The 22,081-nt window shown below is 41.3% G+C and overlaps 1 protein-coding gene across 3 annotated transcripts in view; it reads left to right on the forward strand.

The window, feature by feature from the left end:
- Nucleotides 1-3,200: 3,200 nt before the first annotated feature.
- shisal1b (shisa like 1b) overlaps nucleotides 3,201-22,081 on the forward strand; it is a 44,381-nt gene continuing 25,500 nt past the window's right edge. The window contains exon 1 of one of the 3 annotated variants that reach the window (XM_023400337.2): nucleotides 3,201-3,618. The gene's annotated coding sequence lies outside the window, so the exon portion shown is untranslated. Of the gene's footprint in view, nucleotides 3,619-11,617; nucleotides 11,699-22,081 lie in introns of those variants that run through there. The other 2 variants (XM_023400338.2, XM_087172285.1) reach the window with 2 other exon arrangements.

A 22,081-nucleotide genomic window follows, 5' to 3' on the forward strand; every position in this document is an offset into this window, starting at 1 on the left:
TGAGCGTTCCATATAAAAACAGCAATCACAGCAAGAATTTCATCACAGCTCTTTTTCTGTGACAAAATTATCTTTCATGGTTTTGTGACTGTTTCATGTTTATTTTCACATTCATGGTTTTTGGTTCACGTGCAGTGCAAATGCAAGATGATTTAAAAAAAAACAAAAAAAAAACTGATTCCGGCTGACTTTCTCACTTGCTAAGTGTTTGAATTTGCACCAAATGTTGGTCACAGAGGGAGAACAGGACAATGGATGGCACTTGGAGGAATGTGCTCTATTGTGAATGAGTAACTATGAGTAGTTACAGTTATTTCCGCCAAACACTCACAAAGTCCACATGCAGGGACACACATACACACGGGATGCATTATATCGCTCCTTTGCATACCTCCTCCTGGCATGAACATCACACAGCACCAATCCCCACACAACCTGCCTGAGGCCTCCTCGTCAGCCCACCTTCCTTTGAGAGCAAATGGCCCTCATCACAGCTCGCTCACTCCTGCTGCATGTGGCCGTGTGTCCAGGAGCATCACCCGCCAACCAAAACGGCGCAATACCCACAGTGCTCCACGGGTGCACCTCTTGCAGCGGGCAAACGTGCAGCGCTCAAGATGACACGGCCATATGTTCATACCCTTCATTTCCCCACTCCGGAGAGATTCTCTGTCACTTCATCTGTGGCGTGACTGAGGCTTTCTGTCACTTAGCCTGTGGTGAGCGTGTCTCTCTATGTGATTCATGACATAATGACACTTTATCAACATAATTGAGGAAGCTGTCAGGTTGGCCCCTGAATCACCTTTCACTGATATGTGTGACCCGATAGATCTATCACTTCATGTGCATATTGACCTCTGTACTGTACTCAGGGGAGACACTTAGGCTCTCTGCCTGCCATGTCACATCAGGAGTCGGCCGAGCAGAGAAGAAAGGTTTTGGCATGTTCCATACACACAGGCTGTGCTGACACATTCCCAACAAAGTCACCAGTGACAATACTGGTTTGTTTTTTACGCCTGTAATTGTTGTAAAAGCTACAGTGGTCATTACTTTATTGTTTAGTGATGTAAAGCCAGGCTTTCAAACGTTTCACACCAGTTTTAACAGCAATTTAGATAGTTTAAATCTAATTCAGACCCACTATCAGCATGGAAAGTGTCAATGAACACAGCTGGGAAACAGCCACCAAGTGTCACAGTTCCATAGTGTCCTTGAGCAAGCCAATCGGCTCTTGATGGCACACTAAACCTGTCCTGTGAACAACTGATTCATTGTTGCAATGTATTTAAATAGTCTTTAAGTCTCAGTTATTCAGGTTATAATACAGACCAGCAGGAAATCTTCACATTTGAGATGCTGGAACCTCCATATATTTGCATTTTTTAAATTACTTGAATCAATCAATCAAATTTTCTGGAAATTTTCTGGCGACTGGCAAATCGATAAACTATTTCAGAATTAAAATAGGGATGCAACTGCAATTCTTTTCATCATCAATTAACCTCACAATTATTTTCTTGACTAATGGATTCATTGGTTTCCTTATAAAATAACAGAAAACTGTGAAAAATACCAACTAGGTGACATGTTCAGATGTTTTGCATGACCAACAGTCCAAACCCAAAGTTATTTAGTTTACCAACATATACTCTCAGAGCACTTTTTGCACTATTAGGCACACCATACTAATACTGGGTGGGGCCTCAGTTATTTGTGGCATGGAAATTGTGGCCATTGAGGGATGCACATGGTCAGCAACAATACTCAGATTGGCAGGGGCATTCAAACCATGATTGATTGGAGGCCCAAGTGGTGCCAAGAAAACATTCCTCACACCATTACACCACCAATACCACCAAGGTGGGTTGGGGTTCATGGATTCGATCATCTGCGTGGATCAGCAGAAATCCAGATTCATCAGTCCGGGCCATGTTTTTCCAGCCTTCAACAGCTGTCCAGTTTTGGCGAGCCTGTGCCCACTGCAGCCTCAGATTTCTGTTCTTGGCTGACAGGAGTGAAACCTGACTGATGGTCTGAGTTACTTGAGCCTTTCTGTCAGCTCCTACCAGTCTGGCCATTCTCCTCTGACCTCTGTTCATCAACATGGCATTTCCGCCCACAGAACCGCTGCTCACTGAATGTTTTTTTGTTTTGTGCACCATCTTGAGTAAACCGTTGATACCGCTGTGCGTCAAAATCCCAGGAGATCAGCAGTTTTAGAAATTCTCAGATGAGCCCTCTGGAACCAGCAATCATGCCATGGTTAAAGTCACGAAATCACATTTTTTCCTCATTCTGATGTTTGATGTGAGCATTAACTGAAGCTCCTGACCTGTATCTTTATGATTTTATGCATTGCACTGGTGCCACATGATTGGCCGATTAGATAATTGTGTAAATAAGCAGGTGCTGAGTGTATATGACAAAGAAAAACATTAAATCAACTAATCCTTTCAGCTCTACATTGTGGACTCTCACCCAGACTTGCATTAGCTTTGTCTCTACTATGCATTGATGGTAGAAAAGAATACCATTATTATCAACAGCACTATTTCTCCATTTCCTTTAGCTTCCATGAACCGCATTCTTACAGAACAGAAAAGTATCAGACCACATGCACAAGTATGACATGCTGCACTTTTTTTCACCAAACATACACAGTTTTCTGTTCTTTTTTCTATACCATGTATCAGTTCAATGTGCACTTGAACTCTTTATACATGCAAATTGCATCAGTATCTACTCAATATGCAGATGGCCACTTGTGTTTGTTTGTAAATTTGTACAGTGCAAATCTGAAATTAAATTGCGGCACATTCCTCGTCAGTGGAGTCTCCTCTGGACAGGCAGTGTTGGGAGAGGGGAGGAGATTAGATTAACATTCACTAGGATGCTAATAAATTTAGAGAGGGGAATAGAGAGCGAGAGGGTGTGTGTGTGTGTGTGTGTGTGTGTGTGTGTGTGTGTGTGTGTGTGTGTGTGTGTGCAAGAGAGAGAGAAAGCACGAGAGAAGGGATTAAAAAAAAAAGCTCATTCACTCATAAGGGAAGTTAAGCGGAGAACTAACAGGAAGTCTTTTCCCTCAAGAGGAAACCAAGTGTTGTTACTGTAAAAGCAGCTGACCTCGTGACTCCTGACAGGAAGGAATGCATGCGGAGGAGACAGACAGAGAGATAAACAGGAGCTCATACAGTATAGAGGATCACCCTCCAGTGCACACAAGCAAGCTCTCGCTCCCTCCCTCTCTCACTTTCTCTCTCACTCGCCCACTTACTCAGTATCGTTTCATCTCTCTCTCTCTCTCTCCCCCTTTCTCCCTCTCTCTCACTCACTCTCAGTCGCTGTGCTCTGACGGATGGGGATACACTGCCAAGAAGGACTTAGGGGCGAGAAGAGTGTGTTTCTTTTCTTCTCTGGTGTGTTTTCTTTCTCTTCCGCCTGGCTTCCCTCATGAGCTGTTAATTCCAGCCCCGGTCCTGACGATGAGGAGGATCTATTTGTGAGGAAGACGCAACAAAGGAAGGACAAGGAACAAGGAGCAACAGGGTGGCAAAAATTCTGCGAGCAGGAGTGAACAAGAAGATCGTTTCCCTTTCTCCAGGCTTAAGCAAGGTTAGTGAGGAAAGCTGCTTATCTCTAAAACAAACACTGTCTGCTGTTATTGTTTCACCCCCTGTTCTTTACTTAGTTATCTCTGACAGAACATCTCCTATTCAGAGCATTTCTTTTTCATGTGCTCTGTATCCCTTAGTGCCTATTAAGGCTTAAATTAAATGTCCTCACAGACCAGTTTTCTTCAATTGAGTAGTTTCTTTCTCAAAATTAAAACTCCCATAGTCACATTTCAGAGATAATTCTTTTTCACACAGTAATTCTCCAGGTTTGTTACTAAAGTTTCACTCTGGGTCAACACTACTGTGTAATTTCCCAAAGGTATACAGCTCTCAGGTGGAGTCTCTTGTTTGGCAAGGTAGCAGAGAGTGAGCTGCAGGAAGAGGCGAGGACAGCTCACTCTCATCGCCGCTCATCAGCCGTCACTTTACACAGGAGGCAATTAAGCAGGATTGGCAGCCAACGCTGCCGGTAACTTGGAAACAGGCGTGTGGGAGACGCATGGTGGCACATGATAGGATTTGGGGGAGAGAGGAGCAGAGGAGGAAGGAGATTCCCTTTGTTCATTCACACAATCGCCTGCTCCTCTGTGGAAAATCAGGCTCTCGCCTCATGTGTCTGTGAGAAAACTGGCCTAGGGGCAGCAGTTGTGAGCTTTTTATGATTTTGTATGACAGTGAACATTATTTGAAGGTGTGTGCTGTGAGTGTGAATGCACAGAAAAGTGAGTTTGTTTGCTATGTGCGTGGCTGCATATGTGTTCATGCGAGCACATTGGAGGTACGGAGTCTCTCCGGTGTGTATTGGAGGTAGTGAGTCTCTTAGGTGAGACCTCACATTTAATTACTGCAAGTAGAAGAAATTATTCACACTTAAATCTGGCCAGACAAGGGGAGAACAGGACAAATTAATAAAAACATCATGCCCCCCCACTTTGAAATATAATTCCTGGATGAACTGGGGATGAGCAGTTGTGTAATTTATGTGATAAATGAGCTCCCCAAGGACTCTGCCTTTGTTCAGGCTTTAGTTATTTACAGAATATGACTGAGAAAAATCTCCTTGAAAACAACAAAGACCTATTCTGCTCAGTATTTGTCACAAAGCCTTCTCGCAGCCATTTTTCTGCATGGATAAGATAAATGTGTCTGGAGACACCGGGGTTGGCCTCTGGCTCCTGGTAACAGGCCCGTGGTGTAGACTTAAGAAAACCAGTGAATAGTGACGTTTTTTAAAGATTCACTGATACGCCGGGCTGTATTAAAGAAAAGAACAGCGAAAACACAGGTGGAGATGGAGGGGCTATTATTTTGGACTGTGTGTGTTTTGACACAAAAGGAGAGATATTTCATGAGCCTAAGCCTCACTGTCCATTCATTTCAGTGACAGTGAAGTGCTGGTCTCCATTCAGCAGGATGTGTTTATACAGAAACTCCTAAAGTGAAGAATTTGCTTTTAAAAAGAATTATTCAGCAGCAGAGTAGTGCAGTGACCGTTCTCACTTTGTGTTTAGTCTGGACGTTGTCACATAAACACAATCACCTCCATAGGAGTGACCAAACACGAGCGAGGTCAGGACAGTTGGTTGTTGCCATCGGCCATCAGCAGAGGACTGTTTCCTTTGTCACCTTGTCTCAGGCACACACAAACACAAACACAGAACTGCCTCGCAGGGACAGTTATGGTGAGTCCATCAGTGGCTCACTGACTTTCCTGACTAGGAGGAGTCATTGACATTGAGAGGGTATTAATGTCTGCTTGATGCACACATTAACTCACACGTACAGTATACACACTCACATTCGCCCCAGGCATATGCACAAATGCAAACATGCAAGCACAGAGGCAGAATAACACATACAGAAAGGCGCTTGCACACACATAAACGCACACACACACACACACCAGGGGAGGCGGAGCAGGGAGAGGCGTCGTGACCGGTGGCTTGGCAGAAACCCTCAAGGTGAAAATTTTGAGTGAGGACCATTTCAAATTCAAAACAGATGATCAAACTGGTGTCGAAACTGCAGAGTAGCTGGCGGCACCAGATGCAGACAATCTTTTGGCAGAGGAAGAGTTTTTGGTGCCTGAATCTCAAACATAAAAGTCAAAAGGCACAGAGCTAAAATTAATACAACTGTGGTTATCATCATCTCACGGATGGTGGTTCTTATCACGGTCCAGATGAGGCAAAAAAAATAAAATAAAAAAATACAAAATCCCAGCTATACCGAGAAAGATTTTCTGTTCAACTACTATCACAGCACGATGAATCCAGCCATAAATCTAGACGTAACAGAGTGCAGACAGAGTAGGTTATTTAGGAGTGAGCACAAACTGAAACTGCGTTTTCAGAGTCTATCTTTGGTCATGGTGAGTCTGAAGTGGGTCCCCAGTTATCACACATACACACACGCACACACAGAAGACAATGTTTAACTGTAAATTGAGCTGTCAGCTATATAACTGTATATTTCCAACTTTCTTCTTGGTAAAGCTACACTAACGTAATGCTAATTAGCTACCATCTCACTAAATCTGTATGAGCCCCTAAGGAGAACAAAATTTACCAGCTCTTTATCACATATGCACAGCTACACAATCCTTGTAACAAACATTTCATAATCTATTATTTTTAACTCAGTAATAACTCTTATGTAAACATTTTTATTTTCCTTCCACCCACTGTAATCGACAACACACTCATAATCTGGATTTTCATAGAAGACTAGATACACAGACACCCAAGGAAAAAAACTCCACACCGGTCACAGAAGACAGGCTGAGAGTGTGTGACCCCGGTTTAGTGCGTCACCTCTGCCATACCGCTTAATGGCCACAAGGGGCAGACAGGTTGATAATCAGTGAGTGAACGAACAAGCGAACTAACAACCTTTGCCGTTTCACACTATATTTGTTTTGTGAGAGTCGGAACCCATTTATGTGATGGTGCCCCCCTCCTCTCACCCTCTGCTATGCTTGTTTACTTGGGCACTTACTGCTGCAGTAGTTTTGTTTTCGTATCAAAGAGTAGCTGCAAAACACACTGGCACCTGTTTCACCTTCATATGTAAAATAGAGAACAATATACTGTATAGGTGGAGGGGCTGCAATTAATGATCATTTTCATTACTGATTACAAAACATCACAATTTTCGACAGCCTGAGGTCTTTAAATTGATTGTTTTGTCCAACCAACTGCTATAAATCCAAAGATTTTCTGTTTACACAAACAATCAAAACACAATGTAAAGACAATGTAACAATGGGAAAAGTGTCGCACTCGGTGATAGACCTACAGAGAGTAATCTAAATCTGCAGCTCCCCTCAGCTTTATGGTGTGGTGGAGCATTCAGCAGCTAAAGAGCCGGATGCCGTCCTCAGGACTAACTAACTAAAAGAGAGTGAATATTAGACTTTCATTGATCAGGTGGTCACAAACATGACTCCATATGAATGATGATGTTTCTCCATAACCGCTGGATGTGTAAATAAACAACTGTTTGCTACAACAAGTCCACCAATCCATACAAGCATGTCGGCCGTTTGTTCCTACCCTCAAATACGACCCAGAGGAGTGTTTCCTAATACAGGAGCAACAACCTAAACAACCATATAGGTCGTTTTGTCAACCCTCTGATACGACCCAGGAGCGTCTCCTGAAATAGCGCCCCTACAGCAGCATGTGTACCGGACCTCAGTTGTCATGGTTACCATAATAAACACACGACTGTACCGAGAGTGGCGTACCCAACATTGCTGTGGTTACAATAATAATGGTAACGGTTTGGTTAGGCTTAGGCACAAAAACTATTGGCTAGGGTTAGGAAAAGATCATGATTTGGGTTAAATTTAAGTACTTCCTCAACATCAGATGATTTTTGTTGTCATGGTTACAATAATAACAACAAACGGTCACAGATAACAGAAACAATATAAACTACTGGTTTCGCATGGGAAGCAAACATCAATGTCATATTCCTGTGTTTTGTTGACCCATCCATCCACCCCAACCTCCTCCTAAAGCGGACTTTGTCGCTCTTTAAACTACGTCACCGCACTTACGACCACTAGATGTCGCCTAACAACAAAACGTAACTTATGGTCATAATAAGCTGCTACACATGTCATGTCATGACATCTGCTATCAAGTCGCACTGGATTGTTATTCGGACTTGATTGTTATTCTCTGCTTATATAAATCTTAAAAATGCTCCTCTTCTCTTGCTAACACTGTAAGATTGCCACTGAAAGTGTTGATGAACACAGCTGGGAGACGGCCATTAGGTGCCACAGTTCCCACAGTGTCATTGAGAAAACCAATCTGCTCGATGGTGATCTGCTTGATGGCACGCTAAACCTGTCCCGTCGACCAAATGTTGATAAGAAGAAATTATTTTCTTTCAGAAATTCTGAACTGACCACAGGCCAACCACACCACAGCTCACTTCAAAATCACCTCAGACCACCTCCTTCAGGTGAAGTACTGCACTTGCTCTTGGACCTGAGTTCAGATGAATCACTCATTGAACCAAATCTTTACATGAATAGTTTCAAGATTCAGAATAAACTGAAATAAATAAATAAAGCCCCTGGTTGTAGGGTTCCACGCTCTTTGGATTATTATTCTTCAGTGGTATTTGAAAACAACGATCCACTGCAATTCAAAAGTCCACAAACAAGCCTGAAGTGCAGCACGGAGATACTTCTGTTTGCGCATCTTATCTGACCTTCTGAGCGCACTGGATCCTCTCATCTCCAACCCCCCCTCCATGAAAAAAAAAAATCACACTGAACAGCTTCTAACTGAGAGTGTAACTGATTAATAATACCAACACCAGCGGTGGCAGCCGAATAATTACATTCTCCAACCCAAAATAAACAGCAGCATGTAGTCACTCAGCATGCATACAAGTGTCTTGTTTTCTGATCTGCGGTGCATAAAACTCAAATTCATTTGGTTCATCTGCTCTGTCATTGTGACATCTCTCTCTGTGGGGTTCACACTGAGTCCCCCTACCCTGAGCTTGGTTCTGGATATGTGTGTGTGTGTGTGTGTGTGTGTGTGTGTGTGTGTGTGTGTGTGTGTGTGTGTGTGTGCTATGGATGTACAGTGTGTGTATGTATTTTATATGTGTGTGCTTTAATTTGCATTGATCTCCAATTCCATGCGTGTTTGTGCGCTTGTTAGAAAGAGTTAGAGAGCAGGGTGAGAACGTGCGTGTATGTGTGTGTGTGTGTGTGTGTGAGAGAGTGTAGTTATGAGTATGTGTTGAGTGAATGAGGAAGAGAGGAAGTGAGAGAAAAACTGACAGAAACAGGTTCCTTGAAGATGTGTTGACATTGCTTTTGATGCCCCCCACCTTATCAGATCCCACCGAACAGATGACAATGTAGCAGAGGCCTGTAGAGCGAATCTCACACACACACACACACACACACACACACACACACACACACACACACACACACACACACACACACACATCAGCTGTAACCACTACTCTCCCTCCTTGTGACCCATGTTGCATTTCAGTGCTGTAACTGTTAGATGCCGGAGGCAGAAAGGCAGCTAGCACTTTGTCCCATTATACTGTCAATGCTAATATCAGTAGCCCACTCGTTGTGGTAACTCAATGCATCCTGCCCCCTTTGGGCATTACAGCACTTCTGCTCTCAACAGCCACACAAGTCCAAACTCTCTGCTCGTCTTGAAGCTGATGATACAGCTCATTGAATGTTTTCATTATATCTAAATGTCAATATGTCGAGGTGCATTCATTTTCACCCTCCTCCTCAACCTGTCTATGTACACTGCTTTGAGCTTTGTTTTGTGGGGCGGTGAAGGGTTTTCAGTGGCGTCAGGGAGGCATTTCCTCCCTTTGTTCAGCTACTGAAATGAGAGGCTGAAAGAATAATCAAATAACAAGCAAGCTGTTGATACACAGGTTCATCCAGTGGCTGTTTTGAATATTAGTGCGTTGTTTGCTCCACGTATGTGCGTGAATCTCTGGTCAACAACAAGAAAAGGGAAGAAAAATGACATCGATTCAGATTCCTTTGAGGCTTTTGTAGTATTGACCCAACTGAAACAGTTAAATCACACATGAATGATGGGAAAAATAAACATGAGGAAATCACGCAAATATTTACTGGAGTGGAGCTATTATCCATGTTTGTCGTTCATTTCCATGCATAAATAATAAGCTGTATATTGTATTATTATCAGTGTGTTCGGTTGCTTAACAGTTCTTTAAAACCTTAATTGAGGGAGGAAGGTCAGGGTCTTTTCCCAAGGGGGATTTTTAAAAAGACAAAACACTCAAGAGAATACCCATAATATTGACATACTGACATTTAAATCTTTATGGATAACCCCGCTCTTTGTCAATTCTCATTATTTGGTGTGCCAGCGTCTGACCTGTGACTGCAGCAGCTCAGTCACGTGACCTCTTCGACTTGTGTTTAACCTTCTGTTGACTCGTCTCACTGCATCACCTCATAGATCAGTGATATATGCGACTAGTAATGAGTGATCAACATAGTTCTTGTAAAAATATAATATCTTAATTTTTTTCCAAAGTACCATGTGAGTGTTTTTCTGTTATATGATCTATAATACAATGGCTATACTGTCAAACAAGTCACGTGACTGCAATGGCAATATTGTAAAATAAACCGAACCAAATCTGCTCAAATCTAAACTAGAGTTCAAAAAGTAGTGAACAAAACCCTGAATATTTACTTTACACGAGAGGTCTGGCGGTTTAAAACACTCAATTTTAACTATTCATTTGCATAGCTTCAAGGTTGGAAAAATGATCTTACTCCACTCCATACTGTGCATCTTAACTATGTGATGTTCACACTGGGTGAAATATTCAAACCCAAGACTCCATGGCAAAACTTTATGGCTCCACCACTCGTCTAATCAAAAATAATTTCAGACCAGTATCCCTAAAATTAAGCCAATTTGGGGATATTTGGGATCACTGGCCTAATGCACAAGTCACTGTACACCAGCCATGGCAGCTTTCAATTTGCAAAGGTAACTAAAGCCCCTTTTACAAAGCCTGTTCCTGGTGGGAATGTTGTGCCATTCTCCATAAAAAGGTACTAATCAAGGTCTGTGTAAAAGGGGAGAGCACGCATGGCGGGACAAGCGTTGTTGTGTTACATGTCATGTCACTGATTCTGGAACGGCAGGCATGTGGAAATCAGACACTGGGCCGGCATTATGCTGGCCCTGTTTGGTTCAGTGTAAACAAGCAAAGGCAGCATAATGAGGCATCTTTTTAACGGCAATATAGCAGGATCTTGATATGAGAGGGGCTTAAAAGATAAGACAGGGTCTGACCCAGCTTGTGCTGTCATACAAAAGCCCATTTTCTCTCACAACTTGCAAAGATCTAATCTTAAACTGATCTGTCTTGTAAATGAGCAGCAGAAAGAGGGATACACACAGACCACGGCTGTTTTTGTCAGAAATGAGCCATTATGCCTTTACTGACACACAGCATTTGATTTCATCTGTGGTATAATTGTTGCTCACTGAAGGAATCAGCTTTCATTCCTGGTGCTCTACCAGACTAGCAAAAAGCGTACAGTCAGTACTCTGCACACCTTCAATCACACAGATGAAAAATAACTGTGCTTAAAGTGAATCTATTAATCTGAAATCCCAATTTAAATTTTCTTCAGGGTAAAAATCAAAGCAGGACTCATAAAACATAAAGGCAGTAAGACAAAGTAGAATCTCTAAACAAGCCGTATGCCTACAAATCCAACGCAGACTAAACTGAAATTTGCTGCTCTGGAAAAAAAAAAGTTAGACTGACCTCCCTTACTGAGGTGTCATAGGGAGAGAGCAGATGTGAGTGACAGCTGAGATGCAAGGGGAGTGGACAAAGGGTTAAACGTCGATGTCAGACACTGGCTGTTGATTACAGAGCCCAAGGTGCAGCGGAGCCTCTGTCACTACAGCTCAGCCTTGCAATGTAGAGAAAAAGCTTTTATCACCAGATAAAAGGAACATGTCGAGGTAACCGCTTAAATCCATCTATAGCATCAACAAGAAACGGTGAGTAAAAGGACTGAAGGAACAGCTGGGCACGCAACCTCTGGATGAGCATTTCAGATGCTCATTTTCTTCTTTTAAGCTATTTTTTTAAAGAATATTTCTATTCTTTCTTGAAATCAGACATTATGTAATTAGAGTTGTGTGTTGGGCAGTTTTTTCCTGAATGGATCCTCAATGAGAAAGCTTCAGGAACCGTGCAGATACAAAGGTCTTCTTTCATGCTTTCAGAGTTTTGAACCATATCTCATAGTCAATTAATGATTACAAAATTCTTTTGAAAGAAATAAAATAAAATCTCAGCCTCATTTTTTGAGCATGTAATCTCATTCCTGACACTCGAGCCTACTCCATTTGAAGACTGTGAGATACAGTTAAAAGCTCAAAACACTATTAAAGTGGACCTCGGAGTTGAGATTATTTTTGCTTCATTGACCTTGGTCATTTTAGGCATATTCACTAGAGCTGCAATGATAAGTCAATTAATGATGAGTCGATTGACGGAAAAACATATTGGCAACTATTTTGATAATCACTTGATGGTTGAGTCCTTTCAGCATTTTCACATGTGAATATTTTCCGTATTTCTTCGGTCTCCTGTGAGAGTCAACTGGACAGTTGCTCTGACAAAACAAAATTTGAAGATGTCAAATTGGGCTTTGGGAAATTGGGGTTGATATTTTTCACAATTTTGTAACATTTGATTGTGACCTGTACATGGAAATATGTTTTTTTTTTTAAATTGCTTATTTTATCATAACTCAAAATATAGGTCAGCTCAAACAATGCATCTTCTTCTTCTGTACATTAGTATAGTTGCAGATTGGGCCACTAAGCCAGTAGTCATGGGCAAATCCTCCCCATTCCAAAGCATTCCTTCAGTTTTCTCTTTGCACTGGTGGTGGATGTCATCGTTAAAACATAACACGCAGTGACACTGCTGTTGTTATGAGGCAGGAAGATCATGAATGTGGATAAAAGCTGTGTGTGTCAATGGGAGACTGGACTTTTGTCCCTTAAGTCAGCTACCACCGAGACAGCAGCTTGGCACAAAATCAAAAATCCACATTACAGGGAGTGTCAACCCAGCTGCTTTATGTATGTGTGTGTGTTAGTGTTTGTCTGTACTGCAGCAACATATATGTGCTCACTATACTGACAGAGATAATGTGCTATATAAAGCCTCATTATAATCCATGAGTCATTATGGGTTCAAATGACTATAATTTTTCATTCACTATGTAATATAATGGCTCACTATAATCCCTCTCTCCAATAATGACTAATAATTTAAATAGACACGATAACCATGACCACACATTATCAGTGAATAACAGCAGGTAACTCTGCTATTGTTCAGTTTGATAATAAAAAAAAATTCATTCCACAGTCGCAGAAATCAGCTCAATAAAACCTTTTAGTAGAGACTTCAGAGCATTTAGCTCAAAGTTACAATATCAGAGCTTAGAGTTGAACTCACTGGCATTCAGGGAGCATTTCAGGACATAATAGGAAGCTATTATTCACAGAAGATCTGCCAAACTTATTCAAACCGAGGTGAGCTCTCTCTCCACGGGTCAAAACCAGGATAGCCTCATTAATGAGGTGCAATCCCACTACGATGGCCAGCCAACCAACACTTCCAGTAATGATCGCTGGAACAGCCCACAAACGGTTCCTTGCATTTTAAGGTTTCTCTAACAGGCCATATAAACCGGCTGCCAAAATACCATTAGCTTTTGGAAAAGGGAACAGTGTGGAGTATTAGCCGTCCTCATCTGAGGTATTCTTGGCAGTACAGTGTGAGGGTTGTCTGTGACCGCTGCCCTTGGTGACCTCTGAGACCTCAAGGTGTGTGAGAGCTCTCCGGGTCTCCACAGTGTATCTGTCGTGGCTATTTCAGTTGCACAGGGTTTTGTTTGGAGTGTTAAACCACTTAAGACGTTATTGTTAAAGGAGGTTATCTGAGGGTAAACTCACATACCTCCCCATTTTCATTGTGCTACTTTTGGATCTGACACACTTGTTAAAGTCACTGTGGATTAGGAGCGTCTATTGATATTTTCAGGGGGTGTGTATTGACATGGGCCACATACTTATCAGGATGAGGGTCCTTCAGTGATATTGACAATAGGTTACATCCAATAGGCAGATATTGTATATTGATTATATTGTACTCTTAAGGTAAAGGTGAATTTCTCCATATGGTTTATTACAGGCCAGTGGTCCTTTGTTGAGGTTTTCCTGCAGTCATTTCCATGTGATGGCATCCTTGATGGCAGCCAAAAATTTTTGGAAAGATAATTCATCCTGCGCCTTCATCTGGGATTTTCCCCAAGTATGATCTGACAGAAAAGCATTGAACTTCCCAAAAACGCTCATTATGTCTTTAGCGATCTCTTGCCAATATGAAAAAGTAAAGGGTACGGCCAAATAATATGAATATGGTTTAACCATTTTTTAACCACACTGCCTCCAGCAGGCAGTCTGTGCAAGGCAGTGCGTGTAACTATACACCAAACTCTACCCTTATATAAACTATAATTCAGATTAGTACTTTTTCTATTTCTGGCTTGTTTGCTGTTGGTTTACCAGTATTAAATATCACAAGATAACTGCTGGATCACACAGAACATTATGTTTTTTGGACTTGTGGTGCAGTGTTGCCTTGCTATCATGGCGGCCTGCTTAATCTTAGACAACTAATGCACGCCATGGGGGAGACAACAAAGATTACCAAACCGCTGTGTTTGAGATGCAGTTTTGTCATGCATCACAGTCCCATGTTGTGAATTTCTCTTTCTTCACTTGTGAAATTCCCACCAGGCCATTTGTCTGCATATAGAAGCTACTTTAAATCCAGGGTCAGGCAGATGATGACAGGGAACATTTCCAAGAGAAACCCACTGAGCCCAGAGTGGGGTGTTAAAGCAAATCCAAACAAACACTGCTGGCTTGTGTCTTAGAGACACTGTCCTGTCTGTCTGCATCATAGACACCAAATAGTCCACGGGATATGACTCCCAAACCCCTGAGCCAAAACAAGTCCAGTTATTCTGCTTGAGTCACCGTCCCACTTCCAAAGAAAAGTGAATTTGAGTGCCAATGCGTTGATGTGTTGACAGATGAGTCCTCCGTGTAGCCTGCAGGCAGCTCAAGCCTTAGATGTGTTGGGAGCTGCTGTAGAACAGTTCCTGGAAGACTTTCCGTGGGTTTGAAAGTGACTTAACTGCAACAGCTACTGTATCCCTGTGACATTTAGCAGTCAAACTCAACAACACCCAATCCTTTGAGTCACTTGAGATGCTGCTCATGGACAGTAAGCTCAAATAAAAAGTAGGGCTTCAACTAATCCTTACTCAATTTATATCATTAATCAATCTGTCAACTATGTTTTGGATTCATCAATTAGTGGCATCCTCAAAATTGCTTAATTTGTCTGACCACCAGCTAAATATACTGTATTAAGAATGATCCAGCTAATAAATTAACCTTACAGTGAGATTGCTTTGTCAATTACTTTTTCCAAGATCAAGAATTAACTTTCAGCCTATGTCAAAATGGACAAGAGGAAAAATGTGGACATCAAAAACTGCAGTTCTCAGCCTTATCTGCACGTGGCCCCTTAATTTGAACCAATGTACAGTATACTTGACTGTTTTACAGATTGGGTTAGGTGGCTGAAGAGGCAAAACTACACAATATTTCATGTGGCCAACACTTCTACTGATTTATCTAAGTCGAGGGGTGGGGCCTAATGCTGATTTAGGATTTTTTTAGTCAAAGAAAAACTCTGCTAAGCCTCCCTCGTCCTCAGTAACGGACGTGTTGCTTGGTGAGGAAGTAGGGCACTGGTGTGTAGTGTGTCAAATACATGGCATTCCTGGAACTGAAGCCCATGTTGCGTAAAAAAAAAAATGTTTCAGCATATCACTGGTGTTTCCACCCTTACTTGAAATGAGCATTTTGCAAACACTACAACTAGCACTGTCCTCGCCTTTCTTCGTGAAACGAAGCCAGTTTTGCGATGGGCAGCTGTCAGAAAAAACATCCCAGCATCGATGAAAGGAACTGATAAGCTCACAGATATAAGATTCCAATGGTTCGGACAATTTGGAACCGGTTCTCTACTGGAACCAGTTCTCGGTTCCCATCCCTTTTCATACTGCATCACATGGAAACAAGATTTTTGTAGATCTGCATTATGTTTGATGGGGCTCCAAGAATTCTCATCCCCCAGCTGACTTTGAGACCTTGATTGTATAATGAATTCAACTTATTAGACTCCAGTAGCTGTCTCATTAGCCGTCTCTCCCTCGCTGCATGCATATATTTATTCCCAACCAAAAATTACTGATGAAAGAATTGCACTGTTAAATTCTCATTTGGTCAAGAATAGACTTTCTCCTATCAGCCACTGTGTGATACAAATCTCTTATGTGTTATAATGTGTTAATAATTACACCTTTCACTGTTTCTATATATGGTTAAAGAAAATGTGCCAGATTTCTTTTCACATCCCCTCCATAGTTTTGATCTCAGTTGCTTATCCATCTAGAAATGAGGCTGGAGCAGTGTAGTGAGGTGAAATGAGCAATGCTCAGATCTGTTAGAGGCGACTGCTTTTGGAGGTTTATTTCCAGATGGATGCTGACATTGCCTCCTGAAGAAATATCAACTAAAAGTCTTCCTACAGTAGATTGTCTTTAGCAGTGTGATCGGGGTAGTTGCAGGTCTTGAAAAAGCTTTAAAAAGCTCTGATTTCAGTTTCCTAAATATCTTCAGCACCATTCAGTACTATTCCAGACCGTATGTAACATCCATATGATGATCATAAATGAATTTGAACTTGGGCTAGAAAATAGATTTCTTTTAAATCATGTCTCAAAACCTTCTTTCACATGGCTTTTGTTTAGTTTATCTGTTAGTTATTTGATCTATTACTCCCAGGTGTTACTTTTATCCATAATTTTTCTCATTACTTTCAACTGTTCCATGTGTTATTTTGTGTGCTGACTTTGATTTCAGATCTGATTGATTCCTGTTTTCTTTTACTTGTTCTTGTTTGTAATGTTGTTTTGAAAAGTGCAATATTAAAACAGTTTATCATCATTATTATTATTATAATCATTATTATTAACAATAATAGTAGTAATAGTAGTAGTAATAGTAGTATATATGTATTTTTTAATTGGATAATCCATCTACATCATGTTTACTGTTGCAAAGTGCTGTCAAAATTGTCAATAAACTCATGCACTTGGTGGATAATTCTAGGCCATATCATCCCTACTGGTTTTCACTGATATCTTCCATACTTAGGTCGGTATGACCATGAAACGGGTATGAAATTGAATTCTGTGTGATAATGAAAATGTTGTCAAAAGTCTTAAATTTTACTTAGTGAACCCTTCAGAGAGCCTGATGATTCTGTGCTGCCATTTCTACCGTATATAGATGGTTATAAAAGAAATTCATCAGAGTTATTTTCGATAAGAGGAGGATTTTCAGACACAGACAGTACCTCTATTACTTTCCAATATGCCTTTGTGATCCAAATTGGTGATGAATTAAGGGAGTGAGACAAAGTGAAGGAGGAGGCAGAATGGTTTCCATCAACATGACAGCACTCAGCAGGTAGAAGCACAGCGAGCCTGCAGCAGTTCTAAGTTTGATTACAGCTCTTCTCTCATCTTCTGCTTGTGTTAAACTAACAAACCACTACCAAGTCAAAAACAGAAACAGACCACCCATACTGGGTGGCTGGGTGGCTGCACTGCACAATAGCTGAGCCCATTATGCTGCTATATTGGACAAACTCTCCACAACAAGCTCTATGGCAACCCTGTTGTGTTAATCTCCCTTGGCTTTTTTGTTTTTTTTAGATCCACTGTATTCATTTCATGTACTCCACATTGTGCATGCGAATTACTAGATGTTATATTATTCCCCATATCTTGTGTGACGTAAACGTCTCCCAGGCGATATCGAGCCACTAAACCAAAACACGTTGCTGCTGCTGCTGCTGCTGCCTCTGGGCTTTATTTAGAACATTTGATCTGGAAAATTTATTCAGGTGACTGATCATATAAACTGAAGAACCTCTGTTCATCAGTCAAATTTATGTTGAGTTCTGCAGCTCTGAGCTCTCAGTGATAAAGCACAAATGAATGAGCAGTTATTATAATATCAGTTTGTAATGGAAAGATGTGTCGCTGTGCCCTCTCTGTTTTGTAATAAATAATAGAACAAAAACACAAGAGAGACATTCGACCATGACTTTGGATGGGTAGTCGTGTAATTTAGTAACTGAATGATCACTTGAAATTTCATTTTATGCGTACTAATACTGTTTTTAATTTAAGATCATTTAAAATTCACTATAAGGCATATTTAAAATAACTGAAAAGGAGGACCTGCACTACAGTGCAACTTGTCCTTTGATTTTGACAGAGCAGGTTTTGTTATCAGAGCCAAAGTCAGAGCCACTGGGAAAAAGCAGCTTTGATAAATGCTTTCAGGGCAATAAAACTACATGTAATGTTCATTACGTTTCCTTCTTACAGCTTGTCGGTATTAAATACAACAAATCACATTTAAATCAGCATCATGCAGCCCAGCATTTAAGAGGGAGCCTGGGGCTAGCTGGCACTGAAGGCCCATAATAGTGTTCACAGAATTCATTCCTTACAAGAAATAAACTGTGATGAAACCAAAAGAATCAGCTGCAAAAATCTGGAGGCAAAGAGAGAAAACATTAGCCTCCTCACCATTAATACAATGTAACATTTATTGATTCGTTTAACATTCAGTCAGATCATCGAAGACAACTCGTGACAGTAATCTGTAAGTTAAATTGCTTTTGACCTAAAGTCAACTTCTTTGTTGAATTTTTATCAGCTGTAGAAAAAGAGGCTCCTCCCTAGCACACTGGGAGTGTAAGGAAAAACCTTAACACCATATTCATTAAAACATTTTGCAGAATCAATTCTTTCATCTTCTCTTTTTCTGTAACTAAAACTAAACCTGAACAGAGAATGATTTTCTAGTTTGTCACAGTAAGTGGAGTTCCACATACTGAGGTATACAGATTTTAAAGTTCTTGTATCACATCAGTCCTCGTTACGAACAGATAACCTTTTAGTTTTATGTAGAATGGAAACTCTTTATAGTGATCATGTCATTATAAGTGGATCATTATTGTCACATTTTTTTTTCTCCTTTTCTACATTTCTCATGCAGATTACCATCTAATTGACATTTGTATTTTTATTACATGAATATAAAGTAATGAAACGGACAGCTTCGCTATTCACTGATTTACAGATAAAATGACAAACACACACACACACACATACACACACTTGCGAGTGACGGCAAGCGCACGTACATACACAAACACAGGCAGTGAACTTATGTAGGGAGAGTAGGTGGGGGACGGTTGTTACTGGTCGTTACACACTGTGGCAGATCAAAAACCCCAAACCTAGAGGAACACTGAGCGGACTACTTGTTAAACGAATTATTTGAACAGCATTTGTTTAAGAACAATTTTTGATCCTTATAAGTTGATCGCTGTAAACGCGACCACTATGAGCAGTTTCCACTGTATTTGAATCACATCAGAGGACACGTTTTGTTTCATTGTTTGTTTGGTGCAGGACAAAATGCCTGTCCACCAGGCATCTCAGCCATCTCTTATTGCCTCTGACCGGCACTCTGAACTCGCTGATAATTCAAACAATTCAGTCCTCTGTGCCAATAATGATCATTATACCACATCACAGTTCTAAATCTCCCAACATGGGCTCATATCCTAACGAAGCACTGTGGGGCTTCCTGAGCGAAACTGTAATGTCATCAAAAGCTAATGAAACTCAATTTATTATGATGACAGTCAAAGGGAGCATCAATTAGGCACAGGGCTCGTTGCAGCAGAATACTGATCAGTATTTGGATGCAATCCCATCAGCAGACCCAGATATGAGATGCAGTCACTTAGCTAGTGTGCGCTCATCCCTCGTGTGAAGTGGGCGTCTCATCTCTAAACTGCACTTGACTCGGCATGCTCACGAACCCGTGTGTTTTCAGGATGATTGATAACGCACATTAACATGGATTAAGGGCGACCGTAGCAACAAGGAGTGTATTTGTGAGCTCTGAGGAAAACACAAACCTAATAATGAGACTCAGAGGGTGCATTAATATCCAACTAGTATCAACCATAGGAGAAATCAAAGGTTATGTGAATACTCCAAATGACAGTCCTAAATGTTTCTTCTAAAAATAAAGTTAAGCTGCAGCGAGAGAGAGAGAACTGTAACCTCGAGATCGTGCCTTTAAAAACTTGAAAGCTTCTCAGATAAAAGATATAGCAGGCCAAAATAAATAAATAATGGTCTTTAGAAAGCACAATAACATGTCACAGACTTTGAAGTTAATGTCTGAACAAAAATAAGGCTTCGACAAGAATGTTCATGAGATGGGTCCAGCATATCACTGTGTATAATCTCTGAATAGCCCAAAATCTTCAGCTGCACTTTCCCTCATCAAACCTCTGACAGATTTGGGTCTCCTGCTGCGTTGTGATGAAATGTGTGCCGTTAGATTCACAGCGGTTGCTGCAGTAATTGGTCACTTAATATTTCCCTCTTGTCTTGGGCAACAATAGTGAGTAACATGTAGACAAACAGAACAAGCTCTGTGTGCTTTTAGTTACCTCAGGAGTGTGTTAATCTTTTAGATACTTTCTCTCATTACAGCATTTACTCAGAGTGGTAACACCCGGTTGTCATGGTCTTTATGTATATTTTAGTTTGATCTCAGACGTAAACAGCAAGTAACTACACCCTCAATCTGTGTTGCATGCCTGTTCAGCTGGGCAGTATGTTCTATTTTCAGTCCCAGGGAGCTATGCACTGTGCACTATGCTGTGTGTGTGTGTGTGTGTGTGTGTGTGTGTGTGTGTGTGTGTGTGTGTGTGTGTGTGTGTGTCTCTGTGTATTTACAGTACATGTTCTGCTTCACTACCATCAGGCTTATTACACAAACCCTTCAATTCACTTCTTCTTTGCAAACAAGCCCAGCACTGCGATGAAGCGAACCTTGCCCTTTTACAGCCCGTACAGAACAGTGAGTAATGTGACAATGATGTGACTGCATGTGAAAATACTGGGATATGAAGAAACAATGTATACAAAAGCCCCTCCGAAAGACCACAGCTGTAGAAAGGAAGAGGAGTCAGCTTGTAGGGAGATTTGAGAGGATGGGAATCCCTCGTCGTGCTGCACATGTTGTCATCTGACAGTACACCGAAGCTCTCACCAGAAGTAAGAAAAAAAATATAGAAAATGCCACTCTAACAAGCCTCCTGGGAGCCCCACTGCCTGGCTTCCTAAAGAGGGAACAGCTTGTCTGATCTAAAATGCTTTAAAAGACTCAGAACAGAAACAGCCTGCTGTGCTCCACGTACATATTCTGTCCATACGGCCCATAGTAACGGCTTTGTGTATTTGTTTGGCCATGTGAAACCATCGGCCCGTGCGGTTTAGATTACATAAGAAACATGGCAACAGGTAGGAACTGGAACAGGTACAATAACTAACTAACACAGTAAAATGACAGACGTCAGGATTCCCCAGTGTGTTTGCGTAACCTTAGTTCCTTCCAGTACATTTTTTCCAGTAATGCTTGACTTCACACTCAGATGGCCACACAACCTGTATTATATTTATCGTCACCTTCCTAAAATAATGGCCTAAGTCATGTTTTGACAAAAATGTTTTTTTTGCCTAAATCACCCCCTCATGATGCTGGCCACCTCTGGTAAAATCGCCTGAATCCTCAGTTGAGGGGAACATGCAATTCTACCCCCGGTTGTATAATGGCCTATGTCAAAAGTGTGACTCTTTTGTTGAGTTTTTTGTGTTTCCTGAAAAACCTGAAAAAATGACTTAGGCCATTATTTTAAGAGGGTGTCGTTATGATATACTTAGAAAATATTTTATATATTATATTTTATTGACAGAGTATGGACCTTTTACACTGTTCAAATGAGGCTAACACCTGCTACCATCGAGCTTTTCTTAGTCAATGTTATAGGGAACAAACAGCATTCAGCCCCGGGTCAAATGACTCTGCAGTAGCGGCGGCTCCTGCTCTGATCAGCAGTGATGTAAACGTGACACCTGAATGAAGGCGCCAATTTTCCTCCCTTATCTGTGTTGTGACGTCTTTCTGAGACACAAACACTGTCACCTGCCCAGCACGGTGCTGTTACACCAGAAACACCATGGCTACGCCTTCTGCTGAGAGTGTGCTGCACTCGGGGCTGTGCTCAATAGGTTTTCAAAACGCACACTCACTCACCGAAGCGTCTCACACGGA

The sequence above is a fragment of the Seriola lalandi genome, unplaced genomic scaffold (genome assembly GCF_002814215.2).
Source record: "Seriola lalandi dorsalis isolate HSWRI2012SDOR001 ecotype SW California unplaced genomic scaffold, Sedor1 jcf7180002052274, whole genome shotgun sequence".
Lineage (NCBI taxonomy): Eukaryota > Metazoa > Chordata > Actinopteri > Carangiformes > Carangidae > Seriola > Seriola lalandi.